The sequence below is a fragment of the Canis aureus genome, chromosome X (genome assembly GCF_053574225.1).
Source record: "Canis aureus isolate CA01 chromosome X, VMU_Caureus_v.1.0, whole genome shotgun sequence".
NCBI lineage: Eukaryota > Metazoa > Chordata > Mammalia > Carnivora > Canidae > Canis > Canis aureus.
In genome coordinates, this window is record NC_135649.1 from 5,525,819 (window position 1) to 5,544,239 (window position 18,421).

The following is an 18,421-nucleotide window of genomic DNA, read 5'->3' on the forward strand; positions in this document are numbered from 1 at the left end:
CACACACTTGTTATTAAAATGATAGGATGGTTGTTTGCAAAAGGCTGCATGGAGTAGAAAGCAATGGACTCCCATAACTATGTTAGCACTCATTTATAAGACTTCTGAAGCTTCTAATAAACAAGAATTTGGTCTGTGTCTAATTGGGTTTTAATAGCTCAGACAAAATTAAGAACTAGAGGAATTTGATATGGCTTTTTTTTTTCATTCAAACTTTATATCAGTCTAATATCCTTAGAAGCTATAAATTATAACTTATCCTCATAAGACTATATGCAAAGCTCATAAGCAAAGTAAAATAATCAGATATTGTTAGTTTTATTAGATAACAAATAACATATTGCAATCACGGCCCTACATCTGGTCAATAATGGCATAGGAAAAGTCTTCATTACTTTCCAGCCTATTGATGAGACATTTTATGAAAATAAGTTTTCTTCTGTACTGTTAGAATGTATGTTGGCAAAGGTGCATTTTATATCTATATCACAGATGGTGACTTCCTGTCTATGTTATTAACTGGGGAAGCACCCAAATCTGATAATCAATTATTCTTCATTGTTTGAAATTCTCAAAGGTCTTCTAGGGTTCAGGAGGAATCTCTTGTTGTTAAGTTCCAATGTCCTGAAATATATATACCTAGAATTTTTAGGTGTTTTTACTTTTTAATGAAATTAGTTACTTCAGTTCTTATTAAAACTGTGAAATTACAAACTGGCCCTCTCTCCAGAACCCAAACCTGGACATGTCACAGAATCCAGAGATAGATGGTTCTATCAAAATGGCATAAAAACAGTGAGGAAAGCTCTAAGAAAACAAAAGGTGGGTGGGTCATAACACTGAGTAAAATAGGAATTGGGGAAAGATAGCCCCAAAAAGAAGGATTCTAGAATAATGGACAGGGGTTAAGGTGGGAATTTTTTTCAAATGTGCTCCTTTTTCTCTCCTTATTATTGCCCTGAGACGACCATTTTCTGTCCCTTTGCCATTGGGAGACAGATAAGTGGTAGATTAGTGCCCACCAGGGGGGGCAGGGTAACTTTAGGGTGGAGCTCAGGGCTGGCTGGGCTAATGGGTGCTAGATAATAGGTGCATGTAGATTGGTGGGCCCCTTAGGGTCTTTTTCTGCTTGCATCCACACATCAGTACCCTGAAAGCTAGAGAACTACAATTGGGAGAGGCTTCTCTTGAATGAAAGCAATGCCAAGGCTGAGTTTCCATTTGTAACACTAGACTTCTTTCTGGAGGCATATCTTCCCCCATCAAAGTCATTGTGGATCACCAGCCAAGGCTCAAGGTTTAGTTTCTCTCCATAGTTACACATTACAATCGAAGGTACCCATTATAACACTAGCAGAATAGGCGCTCACAAGGAAACACAGCTAATGGGTATTCACTGGAAAGCATGGTGGAACAGTTGAGAATTCGCAGCTGAAACTAGGAGGGGCTGTACACTCTCCAATAGCGAGGGAGTGCAAGGGGGCTGTAGCAAGAAGGACTGAAGGCTGGTGGAATTTAGCCCCTGGGAACTCTCAAAGCTGACCTGCCAAGGCTCCCTTCTAGGACAAAATCCCATGTTAAGGACAAATTGGCAATAGCAAAATCAAAATTAAGCAGGATAGTTTCTTCTGCTTCTGATATGGCTGAGTAAATGCCTATTGATCTTGATCCTCTTGTAGACAGGGACTCTAAAGTCTGGGGAAAAAACTAAAAAACAGCAATATGAAGAGACCAGAGAGTGAAAAAAAGCAAGTATATTTTGAAGGGGAGTGGCACAAAGTGATTACCCATTTTTATAGCTTTTAGAGTGAAGGCAAACTAAAGCTGCCAAATAGCTAAGACCCCAAGAGTAAGACAGCAATAGTAAACTCACAATCTATCTGGTATAAAGAACTATAGGCACAGCTCAGGATAACCACAGCCACTGGAAACTAAGGCGGGATCCTGGAAAGGAGAGAGCTAGAGCCAGGGAGCCCCAATTTCTGTATATAGACTCTATCTCAATCTCAGCTGATTCCTGAATCACACATACATGGGACAGACTTTGGCTGAAAATCAAAGCCCTGAACTAAGATTTCAACTACCACCTAAGAGGCAAAGTTCAGAGTTTAAATCTAACCATGTTAGCTATCCACCAAAACAATGAAGTCAATATTTTCCAGAGGAATAAATCAGAATCTATAATCTCTATTCGAAATATCCAGGATATAATCCAAAGTTATTCAACTTATGATGAATCAGAAAACTTTGATCCAATTTGATTTTGAGCAAATCAACAGAGAACAAACCTGAGATGACCCAGAGGCTGGAATTAGCAAATGAGAATTTTAAAGTGATTGTTAATAACTTTACTCAAGAAAGTAAAAGAAGATATGCTTATAATGGATGAAAAGATAGAAAATCACAGCAGAGAAATAGGAACCATTAAAAAAAGAGCCAATTAAAAATTTCAGAATTGAAAAATAACCTGAAATTAAAAGAAAATCACTGGATAGGTTCAACAGTAGAATGGAAATGAAAGAAGAAAAGTTTCAGTAAACTCAAGATAGAACAATATAAATATCCAATGTGAAGAAGAACAGAGAAAAATATATTAGGAAACAAAAATATGAACAGAGCCTCAGGGACAGATGGGACAATATTCAAAGGTCTAACATACATGAAATTAAAGTTCTAGAGGGAGAGGTGGCAGAGAATGGGATAGAAAAAACACTGAATGTGCAATAGCTTAAACTCCCCCAAATTTGGAGAAAGACATGAATTTAAAGATGCAAGAAGCTTAGCAAACCCCAAAAGGACAGAAAACAAAACTCTGAAAATATCACAAACTGCTGAAAACCAAACATAATTAGAAGATCGAAAAAGCAGCTAGAGAAAAAAAAAACACTTTATATACAAAGGGGAAAAGAGTTTCAAATATGGCTGACATGAGAAACAATGGAAGCCAAAGATAAAAGACCAACATCGTTAAAGTGATGAAGAAAAAGCCAACCCAGAATTCTATACTCAGTAAATATATTCTTCAAGAATGAAGGCAGTTTAAAGAAAGGCATTTTCAAATAAATTGTAAGTAAAAAACGTAGTTGCCAGCAGACCTAAGCTAAAGGTGCTTTAGAGTACTTTAAAGACCAAGAAATGCTAAAGGTGTAGGAAAACAGCTCCACCACATAGTGCCCCAATGATATTTTTGTCACCACATGGACCACTTAGTCAGGACTTGACCACAATCTGACCTGTGCCTTCAGAGAACACCTTCAACTCTTCCCGGAGCAAGGGAAATAAGCTGGCTGGCAAGGGACTATCACAAAACTGTTCTCTCCATCTCCTAAAATGTCAGTTGATCAACTTGCCCCCCCTCCCTTAGGGTAAATAGCTGCATGCTATAAAAATGTCTGTTGTAGTTTAGACTTGACTCCTCAATGGCAGAGCAACCCATTGTGCCACCTATCATCTGGACTTTCTGGTTCAGTGTCATTCTGTGGGAATGTTAATGCTATGCTGATCTTACTGTTGCTGTCTAATCAACTGAATTGATTTGGGCTTGTCTCCTTACCAGCTGAATCTAAAAAAGTGTGAGAAGCCAGCCTAGCAGTTGCAGTAGTGATCCTATTGGCTTCATTAGCCATAGCACTACTGCCTAGATACTACTTGACCTCTTACCAAAAGAAAGATCTTCATCAGGCTGAAGGGAAATGAACCCAATGAGAATGAGATACTCATTTAAAAAATAAAGATCTTAAGGACAGCACAGGATGAGATGAGCACTGGATGTTATGCTATATGTTGGCAAATTGAATTTAAAAAAATTTAAATACATACACACATACATACATACATGCAGGCTTGAGGGGCACCTGGATAGATAGCTCAGTTGGTTGAGCAACCAACCGACTCTTGATCTCAACTCAGGTCTTGATCTCACAGTCATGAGTTCAAGCCCCACATTGGGCACCACACTGAGTGTGGAGCCTACTTAAAAAAAAGGCAAGATACTCAATAAAAAAATAAAGGTTGGCTTGGTCAGTAGAATATGCAACTCTTGATTTCAGAGTTGTGAATTTGAGCCATATGTTGGGTGTAGAGACTAAAAATAGAATTAAAAAAAATAAAAGCAAAAGTAATAAATATCTTGGTAAATATAAAAAATGAATTTTGTTCCTCTTAATTTCTTAAAATATGTGATACTTTTTAAAGCATAAATGATGTTGTCAGCTTGTAGGCTTTATATGTAGATGTAATACATATGACAAATTCTGAAAAATGGACAGAGAGGGGTTAAACTGACCTCTAATTTTGCAAGGTTTCTACTTTTCATATGAAGTGTTATAATATTATCTATACTTAGACTGTGAAAAGTTAGAAATACATGTAATAATCTGGAGAGCACATACTAAAGACTACTGTAAAGAGGTAACATCTAAGAAGCCAATAACTCATGTCATGCAGAAAATTTGGGAGTAAAATGCTTAAAAATAGAGTATGTTTGGTTGTCCTGAACTTGATGTAGGCAAACACTAAACTCCCTTGGCTTATCTTGGTTGATAAAAGCAATAAATGACAAAAAAAATTTTTTTTCAAAGGAAATAAATACATGAATATGAGAAGACAATGTTGTAAAGGTGTCAATGACCCCCAATCTAATGTGTAATTCAATGCCATTCCAATTAAAATTCTAGCATTGCGTTTTAAATTTTTTTCCTTTGAAATAATTATAGACTTACAGGAGGTTGCAAAATAGTTCATAGAGTCATTGACTGCTTCCCCCAGCAATCCCCCATAGTGACATCTTACTGATTATAGTAAAATACTGCTAAATAGACTACAGCTTATTCAGCTGATACCAGTTTTCATAATACTCACATGTGTGTGAGAGGGGTATATGCAATTTTATCATATGTAGAGAGACTCATGCAATCATAATCAAGATAAAACACTGTTGCATCACCACAAAGGCACTCCCAGATGCTTCTCATTTTTTTTTAAGATTTCACTTAATTATTCATGAGAGACAGAGAGAGAGAGGCAGAGACATAGGCAGAGGGAGAAGCAGGCTCCCTGCAGGGAGCCCGATGTGGTACTTGATCCTGGGATTCCAGGATCACGCCCTGAGCCAAAGGCAGATGCTCAACCACTGAGCCACCCAGGAGTCCCATTGCTTCTTTTTTATAGTCACACCCACCTGTCACTCCTGCCCCTGTCTACTGGCAGCCACTAATCTATCTTCCATCTGTATGTTTTGTCATTTCAAGAACCTTATGTAATTAGATCATACATTGTTTACCATTTGAGATTGGCTTTTCCACCCTAAGCATCAAGTCCTTAATATCCATCCATGATTTTATGCATACCGGAAATTCAATCTTTTTATGGTTGAGTAGTATTCCATGATATAGATATGCCAGAGTTTATTAGCCATTGAAAGACACTTGGGTTGTTTCCCGTTGGGGTTATTATGAATAAAGCTACTATGAACATCTGTCTACACATTTTTATATGACGTCAGTTTTCATTTATTTGGGATAAATGCCCATGAGTACAACAGCAAGGTCATATAATAATTGCATTTTGCATTTTATAAGAACTAATCATATTCTTTCCAGAATGACTATTCCATTTTACATTCTCATGAATGATGTATGCAAATTCGAGTTTCTCCATATCCTCACCAGCATTTGATGTTTTCAGTATATTGTTTTTATCCTACCATTCTAAAAGCTATGTAGTGATATCTTGTTGTGGTTTTAATTTGCATTTCCTGATACCTAATGATGTTGAATATATTTTCAACATCATTGTTTCAACCTCAGTGTTTATTTGCTATCTGTGGATCTTCTTCAATGAACTGTCTCTTCATATATTTTGCACATTTTCTAATTGGATTATTTGGTTTTTCCTGTTGAGTATTGAAAGCTCTTTATATATCATAGATACTGGTTCTTTGCTGGATATGTAGTTTGCAAATATTTTCTCCCAGTCTGTAGATTGTCTGTTATTCTCTTAGCATGATATTTCACAGAGCAGAAGTTTCAGATTTTTAATTTTTAAAAAAGTTTAAATTTGATGAGTTACAATTTATAAATATTTTCTTTTGTAGATGATGCCTTTAGTCTTGAGACTAAGAATTTTTCACAAAGCCCCAGATCTGGACATTTCTTTCCTATGCTTTCCTTTAAAAGTTTTGTATCTTACATTTTACAATTATATCTGTGAACCATTTTGATCAAGTTTGTTTTATAATATATTCTGAATAAAATGGTCAAAGGAGGGATCCCTGGGTGGCGCAGCGGTTTAGCGCCTGCCTTTGGCCCAGGGCGCGATCCTGGAGACCCGGGATCGAATCCCACGTCGGGCTCCCGGTGCATGGAGCCTGCTTCTCCCTCTGCCTATGTCTCTGCCTCTCTCTCTCTATGTGACTATCATAAATAAATAAAAATTTAAAAAAAAATGGTCAAAGGACAAAAATACACAATTTAATTCTTCACAGGAAAAAACACAACTACTAAACCAGTATGGAAAATTCAGTCTGACTAGTAATAAAGAATGCAAAATTGTAACAATAATGAAAGTTATATTTTTAACTATTAAATTAGTAAAAATTCAAGTAATTTGCCCTGTAAAATTTCCTACACTCTAGGTTTAGTCAATTGCATTGTTATGGTGTTTTAAAATGTAGGTTTTATTATTACTCAGGTATAGTGAGATCAGAAGACAACCACCATTGAAAATATATTTTGTTACAGTTTCCAAGAAGGGGACATACCATATCATGCAGGGCCACACAGGGAAGCACCAGAGTTAGTCAAGAGGCAAAAGGAGAGGAAAGCATGGGCAAAAGCCTTTATGGTGGTTTTCTGAGAGAAGGAACAGCAGAAACAGGGCAAACAAACAGCACAGCAGGTTTAGGAATATGTTTAGGACTGGATAGTTTGAATAATTTTGATAGGCTCTAGGCTGTAGGGTTGGCCCCTAGTTGTCTAGTACCTAGCCCTGGGGTGATTTAGGGCATAGGGATAGTGTCCTGGGCTGTAGAAGCCTGATAAAAAGAAAAAGAGTGGGGTATGGACTCAGGATTAGTTGGTTTGCATATCAAAGATGTGCTGCAGGTAAATTGTTTATCTCTAAAATTAGCTAATTCTAGGAAGGACAGTCCCTCCCTGGGTCCATAAGGGCCCCAAATGTCAAAGTGTCATAAATACAGAGAACAAAAAACATCATTAAATACATAGTGTTGTGGGAGTTTTGATATTGGAGTGATTAGTGTGTCTCTGTAGTTACTATATCCTGAGTTTTCCCAAAGGCAATAAATACAGAACTCAATCTCTCATAACGGTGGGATATTTCCTCTCTAGGCAGTCCATTTGCAGAATGTGCTGGTCCCAATGTACCCAAAGACAGTGTTTTTAAAGGAAAAGAAAACCAACTCACAACATTATTTGAGCAAACTACAGGAATGCAAGGTCAAGCATACCAAAAGTGAGCTTTCCTTATTCTTCCCAAAGTCTCCAAGGCACCATCTGCTTTTGGTCTATGATGCATAGCCCCATCTCCTGATTGGAAAGATTCTGGATTAAGTCCTGAACTTCATGGAATCGAGGTTCCCACCATTAGACTCTTAGATTTAGCAATACTATTCCTTCCCTTTATTCTGGTGTTCAAGTTCTTTTTTTTTTTTTTTTTAATTTATTTATGATAGTCACAGAGAGAGAGAGAGAGAGGCAGAGACATAGGCAGAGGGAGAAGCAGGCTCCATGCACCGGAAGCCTGATGTGGGATTCGATCCTGGGTCTCCAGGATCGCGCCCTAGGCCAAAGGCAGGCGCCAAACCGCTGCGCCACCCAGGGATCCCTCTGGTGTTCAAGTTCTTGCACAGTATGTGTCTTGTTGAAATTCCTAGTTGCAGGGAACTTGCTACATGCTGGGCAATGAGAGAAACTGGGTATAAACACCATTTTATTTAAAAGATATTGAGAACATATTATGAGCAACTGCATGCCAACAAATTAGGCAATCTACAAGAAATGGATGCATTCCTAGAAATGTAAAAACTACCAAAACTGAAACAGGAAGAAATAGAAAACATGAACAGACCCATAACCAGGAGGAAATTGAAGCATTAGTCAAAAATCCCCCAACAAATACGAATCCAGGGCCGGATAGCTTCCCAGGGGAATTCTATCAAACATTTAAAGAAGAATTAATACCCATTCCTCTGAAGCTATTTCAAAAAATAGAAATGGAAGGAAAACTTCCAAACTCTTTCTATGAGGCCAGCATTACCCTGATCCCACAACCAAAGACACTACCAAAAAGGAAAATTATAGACCAATATTCCTGATGAATATGGATGCCAAAATTTTCACCAAGATACTAGCCAATAGGATACAATAGTACACATAAAAGGATTATTCACTACAACAAAGCAGGATTTATTCCTGGGCTGCAAGGGTGGTTCAACACCTACAAATCAATGTGATACACTACATTAATAATAATAATGATAAAGGACAAGAACCATGTGATCCTCTCAGATGCAGAAAAAGCATTTGACAAAGTACAGCATCCTTTCTTGATTAAAACTCTTCATAGTAGGAATAGAGGGAACATACCTCAATATCATAAAGGCCATATATGAAAAGCCCACAGCAAATATCATTCTCAATGGGGAAAAACTAAGAGCTTTTCCCCCAAGGACAGGAACACACATAACAGGGATATCCATTCCCACCACCCACTATTGTTCAAAATAGTACTAAAAGTCCTAGCCTCAGCAATCAGACAACAACAACAACAAAAAATTAAAAGCATCCATATTGGTGAAGAAGTCAAACTCTCACTCTTTCCAGATGACATGATATTCTATATGGAAAATCCAAAAGACTCCACTCTGAAATTGCTAGAACTCATACAGGAGTCAAACTCCCACTCTTTGCAGGTGTCATGATACTCTATGTGGAAAATTCAAAAGACTCTCCCCCCAAATTGCTAGAACCCATACAGAAATTCAGCCAAGTGGCAGGATATAAAATCAATGCATGGAAATCAGCTGCATTTCTATAGACTAACAATGAAACAGAAGAAAGAGAAATTAAGGAGTCAATCCCATTTACATTGCACCCAAAACCATAAGATACCTAGGAATAAACCTTAAAGAGGCAAAGGATCTATACTCAGAAAACTATAGGACATTCATGAAAGAAACTGAGGAAGACAAAAAGAAATGGAAAAACATTCCATCCTCATGGATTGGAAGAACAAATATTGTTAAAATGTCTATGCTAGGGGATGCCTGGGTGGCTCAGTTAGTTAAGCATCTGCCTTCAGTTCAGGTCACAATCCCAGGGTCCTGGTATCAAGCCCCACATTGGGGCATCAGGCTCTCTGCTTGCTGGGAAGTCTGCTTTGGCCTCTTCCTTGGCCTCTTCCTTGGGTTGTGTGCTCTCTCTCTTTCTCAAATAAATAAATAAATAAATAAATAAATAAATAAATAAAATCTTTTTAAAAAGTCTATGCTACTTAGAGCAATCTATACATTCAATGCAATCCCTATTAAAATACCATCAACACTTTTCACAGAGCTGGAATGAATAATTCTAAAATTTGTACAGAACCAGAAATACCCCAAACAGCCAAAGAAATGTTGAAAAAGAAAACCAAAGCTGGTAGTATCACAATGCCTGACTTCAAGCTATATTACAAAGCTGCAATCATTAAGACAATATGGTATTGGCACAAAAACATAGATCAATGGAACTGAATTGATAACCCAGAAATGGACCCTCAACTCTATGGTCAACTAATCTTCATCAAAGTAAGAAAGAATATCCAATGGAAAAAAGTCTCTTCAATAAATGGTGTTGAGAAAATTGGACAGCCACATGCAGAAGAATGAAACTGGTCCATTTTCTCACACCATATACAAAAATAGACTCAAAATGGATGAAAGAGCTAAATGTGAGACAGGAATCCACCAAAATCCTAGAGAAGAACACAGGCAGCAACCTCTGTGACCTCAGTCACAGCAACTTCTTGCTAGACACATCTCTGAAGGCAAGGGGAATAAAGGCAAAAATGAACTATTGGGACTTCATCAAGATAAGCTTTTGCACAGCAAACAGTCAACAAAGCCAAAAGGCAACTGACAAAATGGGAGAAGAGATTTACAAATGCCTTATCAGAGATAAAGGTCTAGTATCCAAAACCTACAAAGAACTTATCAAACTCAACACCCAAAGAGCAAATAACTCAATCAAGAAATGAGCAGAAGACATGAACAGACATTTCTCCAAAGAAGACATACAAATGGCCAACAGACCCATGAAAAAAAGCTCAACATCACTCAGCATCAGGGAAATACAAATCAAATCCACAATGAGATACCACCTCACCCCAGTCAGAATGGCTAAAATAAACAAGTCAGGAAACAACAGATGTTGGTGAGGATGCAGAGACAGGGGTGGGAATGCAAGCTGGTATAGCCACTCTGGAAAACAGTATGGAGGTTCCTCAAAAAGTTGAAAATAGAGCTACCCTACAACCCAGCAATTTCCCTACTAGATATTTACCCCAAAGATACAAATTTAGTGATCCAAAGGGGTATCTGCACCCCAATGTTTATAGCAGCAATGTCCCCAATAGCCAAACTATGGAAAGAGCCCATTGACAGATGAATGGATAAAGGATAAACACACAGACACACGCACGCACACACACACACACAATGCAATATTGCTCAGCTATCAAAAATGAAGCCTTGCCATTTTCAACAATATGGATAAAACTAAAAGGTATTATGTTAAGTGAAATAAGTCAATCAGAGAAAGAATCATCATATGATATCACTCCTGTGAAATTTAAGAAACAAAATAGAGGTGTATAGGGGAAGGGAGGGAAAAATAAAATAAGATGAAATCAGAGAGGGAGACAAACCATAAGAGACTCTTAATCATAGGAAACAACCTGAGGTTTGCTGGAAGAGAGAGGGTGGGAGTATGGGGTAACTGGGTGATGGGCATTAAGGAAGGCACATGATGTGATGAGCACTGGGTGTTATATAACACTGATGAATCACTGAACTCTACCTCTGAAACTAATGAAACATACATTGTATGTTCATTAACTGAATTTAAATTAAATAAACAAATAATAAAAAACAAAGAATGATTCATTTTCTCATTGGTTTTCTACTCTCCCAAAAAAAAGCAAATAATCTCTGCATAAAAAACAACATGAAAATAGAGTAAAAGGACAATTGATAAACTGGGAGAAAATATTTGTAGCACAAATCACAAAACGCTAGTTTCCTAAAATATGAAGAACACTCAAATATTGAGGAACAAAGGACCAAAAACTGGTTAAAGGGGGGGGGGGGTAGAGGCATGAACAGATAGTTCACAAATTATCTACCCATCTACCTACATATCCCTTACCACATGAAAAGATGCTTCAGCTCACTCAAAATTAGAGAAATACAAATGAAAACAATGCCAAGGTACTATTTCTGACCTATCAGATTGATGAAAATGTAAAAGAATGAAAACACATTTTACTTGTGAGATTGCAGAGAAATAGGCACTCTCAAACATTACTGGTGGGAATGCACATTACTGGCACAATTTTCATGGAGGAGAATTTGTCATTGGCTAACAAAACTAACATGCACTTACCTTTGACCCAGCAATCCTACTTCTAAGAATTAACACAAAGATACACCTCTGACAACACAAAAATACATATGTACCAGGTTTTTTTTATTGCAGCATTGTTTGTTATTTCAAAATATTGAAAGAACCCTGATGTCCATACATAGGAGACTATTTGAATAAGCTATGATATATCCACACAATGGAGTTCTAAGGCATAAAAGAATAAGGAAGATCTCTACGAACTGACACGGAGTGATTTCCAAGATATACTTTTAAGTGAGAAAAAGCAAATTGTAAAAGAGTTTCTATAGTATTTTCTCCTTCATGTAGGAAAGAATGGCATATAAAAAATGTGCATGCATCTGCTCATTTGTGCAGAAAGAAATACAGGAATGATAAAGCAGAAATGAATGAGCTTGCTTACCTATAGGAGGTGGGCCGGAAGAGGGTGAAAAGAAGTGAAGGCACTATACATGAGGGTTGATCAAATATGTGAATATATTGTAGATAATGAGTGTCAGCTTTCTTACTGTTGGAGAGGAGTTAAAAATAAGTAAAGGAGAAAGGTCAGAGCGCGGCCTGTGCTGTTAGGTTGTAATTTGAGGTATCAGTATCAACTCACAGTGTTTAAGGTAGATGGAAAGATGCAGAAATTAGTGGGCAAAAGTATAATGATAAATAGAATGTTTACATAGTCTCAAGGTATCTCTCCAAAAGATTCCTTTTTTTTTTAAAGTAAACTATACACCCAACGTGGGGCTCTAACTCCCAACTCCGAGATCAAGAGTTGCATGCTCTACTGACAGGTCAGCCAGGTAACTTCAGGATGGAGACACCTAGCAGACACCCCCTTAACCAAATAATCAATGTTAATGTTACCAATAATGAGACACATAGATAGCATGAACCTTTAGATATGATGCACTGGGAGCAAACATTCTTCTGTGGTGCTCTTGCCAGAAAAGCATAAACTCAGCCTAGTGGTATGAAAACATCAGGTAAATCAAAATTGATGGACAATCTACAAAATAACTAAGGAGTACTTTTTAAAAAGTGTCAAGGGCACGAAAGACAAAGGAAGACTGGGGAATGGCCCCAGATGGAGTGGAATGGCGGATTAGATCCCCCAAAAGAAAAAGGACATTAGGACCACTGGCAAAATTTGAATAAGGTCTGTAAGTTAGTTAATCATATTGTATCAATTTTAATTTCCTTGTTTTGAAGTTTTACTATGATTATGTAAGGTGTTAACATTTGGTGAAGCTGGATGAAGTGAATTCTATGTACTATTTTTGCAACATTTTTACAAGTCTAAAATTATTTCAAAATAAAATCTTTTTTAAAGTTTCTGCCTGAACTAACACCAAATTCATTAAGGGATCCTCAGGTTATCTTTTATGGGGAAGGTCAAAAACTGGATTGCAGCTTAGAAGTTCCAAAGACCCTAAGATATGGCTCCTTCTGGATTCCATACCAAGGTTGGTGAAAGAGGGTAGCTAACTACCAAGTAAGGGCAAGGGGGCCTTCCAATTTCTGGATGAGACTGAAGGGGAAAATTATACCCACAAGCAACTAATGAATCCTCTTTTTAATTTTTTAATCCTATTTTTAAAAAGATTTTATTTATTTATTCATGAGACACACAGAAAGAGAGGCAGAGACATAGGCAGAGGGAGAAGCATGCTCCTCACGGGGATCCCAATGTGGGACTCAATCCCAGGATCTTGGGACCATGACCCAAGCCAAAGGCAGACACTCAACCACTGAGCCACCTGGTGCCCCTGATTCTTCTTTTTATGACTGAAGAGAAGCTACATAAAAGACCCAAACTAATGTAAAGAATTAGTCCAAAAGATAAAAGGGGCTTCAGCTATCCAAGATAACACAATGGGAATTGAAATTTAAGCCATACAATTTTCTAGTTAGACAAAGTTTAGATACTGACTTTCCCTTCCCAGAGGTAAGACCATGTGCAGTGGCAAGAAATTGGACAGAATCAAAAAGGACCCCCCCAAAGTGGAAATTCTACATAAGTTCTACATAAGAGCCCTAAGAAGAACAGAGAGGTCTCTCTCCTACTCAGCCCATTCTCCAACTAGGAAGGGACAGAAAAAATGAGGAAAGAAGAAAAGTTTTGAAAACTGTTCATTGGTTTCTAATCTGCTGATCCCTTATAGACCACTCATTTCTTGTTACAGGGAAATCCCTTTCCCTCTAACTTTACAATCTGCCACCTTAAGTTTAGGATCCTTCACTTACCATCTAAGGCTCTCCATAGCATGGTCCTACCTTTTTTTCCAGTCATGTATTTATTTTGAATGCACAGAGCTTAATGGTAAATTCATGGATGTTAACTAAACTCACTATGGTAATTATTTCACACTATATACACATATCAAATCACCATGTTGTGTACCTTAAACTAATACAGTGCTATATGTCAATTATATCTCAATAAAACTGGAGGAAGGAAGGAAGGAAGACAGGCAAGCAGGCTGGTTTTGGACCCCAACAGAGATGGTTCTCTCATCTCTGAGCAGGTGACCAAGTTACTTAATTGTTGTAAACCTTAGTCTCCTTACTTGTATAGTAGGGATGATACTGCCTATAACTAATGAGATTGCTGTGGGTGGCAATAAAACAAGAGAATGCATGCAAAGCACTTAACACTATGCATGGCACAGAATAATGACTCAACACATGGGGACTATTACTAGCCCTAAATAGATCCTATGATTTCTCACCTTGTTACATTTACTTCAGCTATCCTTTCCTCCTGAAATGCCTCTACCTATATAAATTCTATCATTTAAGGCCAGTCCCCAAGGCCACCTTCTCAAGAACTCTTCCCTTTTATTCCACCAGGATATATTCTATCCCTGCTTCAAAACTCCAGTTCATTTGAACTCCTCCCTTGGTACCTCCTTTACACTGATAAGCATACCTGAACAGTGCCCAGAGCTGAGCCTGCACTGAGCAGGTGCTTTGTGACTATTAACTGAGTTAAATCCACAGGGTGCCCAAATGTGACATGATTTCCTAGAATTTTTAGTAAGAACCCCAAGTACCTGAGCAACAACTCAATTAATTCCAGATGCCAGAGTTTCTGCTAACAACCTGAACTCAATGTTAAAAACACATGACCAAGAGCTGAATCAGGAGTGAGAAAGCATAGAGTAGTGGGGCATAACTCTGCTGGAAGTTGCTGCTGCTGATAGTGTTGGTCTCCAAGATGTGCATGGTGATACATGGGTTTTCAGGGCCTGCTACTGTCATTTTTCTGTTCTGTCCAGCAACTTTTCTTTGGAATTTTCAACAAAATAATTAATAAGGAAATTGTTCACAGGAAAGTATCTTAAACATACACACATGCTTTTTAGATGGGTGTAAATGATGACATTTGCCTACAAGAAGGGTATACTACACTTGGTCTTAGCCAAAAGGCCAAGAAGTGATGTAAGAAAGGGGTATAAATGAATAACTCTGATTCCCCTCTCAGCCCTGGTGCCTCTTGCTCTACCTCCAAACACCAATAAATAATGTCAAAGGAAAGAGAATTGTATAACACTACCTACCCACGCAACTCTTCCCTAAAAGGCAAACATGTCTTTAGACTCAAGACTAAAGTTTTAGGGTTTGGATGCCAACAGGTGTGCATAATTACCCATACTGTTTTAGTGGGCACTTGTTGCACAGTCACAGAAAAGCAAAAAGAACTGCCTCACTGAAGAGAGGTTTTCAACAGCTCTGTGGAGATGTATTGACAAATTCCAGACAAAATGTAACTCTTGGACGCCTGAGTGGCTCAGTGGTTGAGCATCTGCCTTTGGCTCAGGGTGTGATCCTGGAGTTCTGGGATCGATTCCCACATCGGGCTCCCTGCATGGAGCCTGCTTCTTCCTCTGCTTGTGTCTCTGCCTCTCTATGTCTCTCATGAATAAATAAAAAATCTTAAAAAAATGTAACTCTTGTGGATTATTTTCCCTTCTTATTCCTGACTTGGGAATGTTTACTGGCAGGCAAACATATAACTTTCCATCATTAATGACTCAGGGGGAGTTTGAGGGTCATGGAAAATCAAGTAAATGATCAAATGGAGTCAAAATAAGCAGGTTGCCTTTCATATTTTGGTAGTGAAATGAATAATGCTCAATGATCTTTGAGTCATCCAAAGTAGAACTTAACATGGGAAACATGGTCCACTGCAGTGCAAAATACTGACACACATTACAAGGTCCCCAAAACAGGAGAGAAAAGCTATTTTCTTGAATGGAAGAAATCATAGCTTCGTGTTCCAGCCTTAAAACCCTCCCTCTCTTTTTCTCTTCCTTCCCGGCACAGATATCTAATGAATACCTACCACATAAGGGGCCTTGTAATAAGTACTCCTGGGAATAGAGAAATAAATATTGTGTCTTCAGGTAGTTGGTAAGCTTAACAGAAAAGACAAGACTAACAAAACCAGAAACAAGTTTCTACAAAATAACATGCAGACTCCAGACACTGGCTTCCTTTCTGGAGAGGCCACCAAAGTAAGTGTGTGTTGATATATTTGATAAATTAAAGGAACATTTGTGAAAGGCCTCTGGGAAAGTCCACCCATTTATACTTACTGTATGTATTATTTCACTGGACTTGTTCAAGAAAGACTTTGTGTGATAAACTTTTTGAGGCCTTGAATGCCTGAGAATATTTCAAACTTATATTTAAAGGATATCTAGCTAGGTATAAAATTCTACGTTCCAAGTTTTGTTTCCGCTAAATACTTCGAAAATTAGCACTTCATTGTCTTCCTGTATTTTGAGTACTGGGACTTCAATAGGATTTTATTCCTTTGTAAATGATATGCTTTTTCTTGTTGAGAAGTCTTCTATTCATCTGATATTTTTAAATTTTAATACAACGTGTCTAGTAGGATTTTTCTTATATATCCTGTTGGGCAAATTCTGAATCCTTTTAAACTGAGGTCATCCATATTTTACTAAGACTGGGAAATTCTTGGTATTTATTTCTTCAAATACTTAGCTCTCTTCCACTTATTTTTTTTCTCTCTCCTTGGACTCTTATTATACTGACTTAACACTTCCCTTTCTATCCTTTGTATCTCTAAAACTAAAAAATATATTTTCCAACTATTTCTCCCTTCCTGATGTCTTCTGGGAAAGCTATTCAATCTGGTCATTCACTCATTAATTCATTTTTTTTATCTGTATTCATGTTGTTATTAACCTCACCCCCCAATCAAGTTATTTACTTCAACTAATATTTTTCATAGCTTATATTTCTGAATGCTTCTTAGTAACTATTTATGCCTGCTTCATGTTACCAATATGAACTCTTCAGTGATATTCTAGTTTATTTTCAATTATTTTTCTGACTAGTTCATTAATTCTGCTTTGTCTGGCAGGGTCTGTTGTCTTTCTTTTGGAATAGTTACATTCCTCATAAGGCATGTTATTTAAGAGGACCAATGCTCAGTAATTTCTAAGGTTACAATAGCAGTTTTTTGATTGAGCAGACCACCTGGGTTGTAACTTTCTCAGACTAATTATAGAAACTTGACTCTTACTCTATTTGGTTTAGGTTGTATATTCACTCTTCCAAAGGTTTATTCACCCATGAAAGAAAAAACTTGCAATTAAGATAAGGTATCACCAATTGGTAGCTACTGCCATGATTGTACAGCTTGAAGTATAAGTATCAGTTCTGTGTGTGGTTACTTTAAACAGACAACATAACAATGTATTGCCAGACATTGCTGCTTAAACTTGATAATACAATGTTTTAAAAAGTGCTAAACAGGGGATCCCTGGGTGGCTTGGTGGTTTGGCACCTGCCTTTGGCTCGAGTCCCGCGTTGGGCTCCCGGCATGGAGCCTGCTTCTCCCTCTGCCTGTGTCTCTGCCTCTCTCTCTCTCTCTATCATAAATAAATAAATCTTAAAAAAGTGCTAAACAGAGCAACATCATTATGTTTAGAGATGGCACACAGAGAAAACGATGTAATAAAATAAATGTCATCTTGGTATTTTTTCATTATGACTTTTTCACATCATGCTTAATATGTTAAGGATTCTCTAAGAATTCTGCAGAGGCAGTGTGGTTCATCCAAAGTGGTCTGCTTTTTACCTATGACAGCCACCAGTAATCACTAGTGGTAATATAGGGACAGAAATTTGGACTCTCTTTGGGCATGGCTCATCTAAGTAAAATAGATGTGGGGTGAAAACAGCACTTGCCTGAGAATTGGTAGACCTATGTTCCAACCACAACTCTGTCACATAATAGCTGTATGATCTTGGACACATGACCTAACTCTCTGGGCTTCAATTTCTTCATGTATAAAAGTAGGGTTGAACTACATCATCTCCAATGTCCCTTCAAGCTGTTCAGGTTTATCATTCAGTTTCATAAAGATATACCACTCCAAACAGACATCAGTATTTTATGCAGAGGAATCATAAACAAGTATACTTTAACATATAAACCATGCAATCTCATACAAAACAATCGAGAAAGAAGTCTTTATGCAAAGGGTCCAATTTGTAACTTATTCTGTAATAAAGCTCAGTCTAACCATTTCTTTTGTTAACTTTAGTCCTAACTATAGGCTGCCTCAGGGCATTTTCACAGCTTTTTACCAATCTGTCCTTGTTTAGCTTTAGCTGTTAAATCTATAGATTCCAAACGCTAAATACTAGATTAATAGGTCCCTACTAAAAGTTCCAATGTCTCAGCTAGTTCTTGTGCTTCCAGCTTAATCTTCTCTTGTCTTCCTCAG

At 37.6% G+C, this 18,421-nt stretch overlaps 1 long non-coding RNA gene and 1 pseudogene across 10 annotated transcripts in view; both read right to left on the bottom strand.

Annotated features, from left to right (window-relative positions):
- The window catches only part of LOC144308084 (uncharacterized), a 293,749-nt gene that overhangs the window by 184,398 nt on the left and 90,930 nt on the right, over nucleotides 1-18,421 (bottom strand). The window lies entirely within an intron of this gene.
- LOC144309326 (U2 spliceosomal RNA) lies at nucleotides 14,945-15,098 on the bottom strand (annotated as a pseudogene).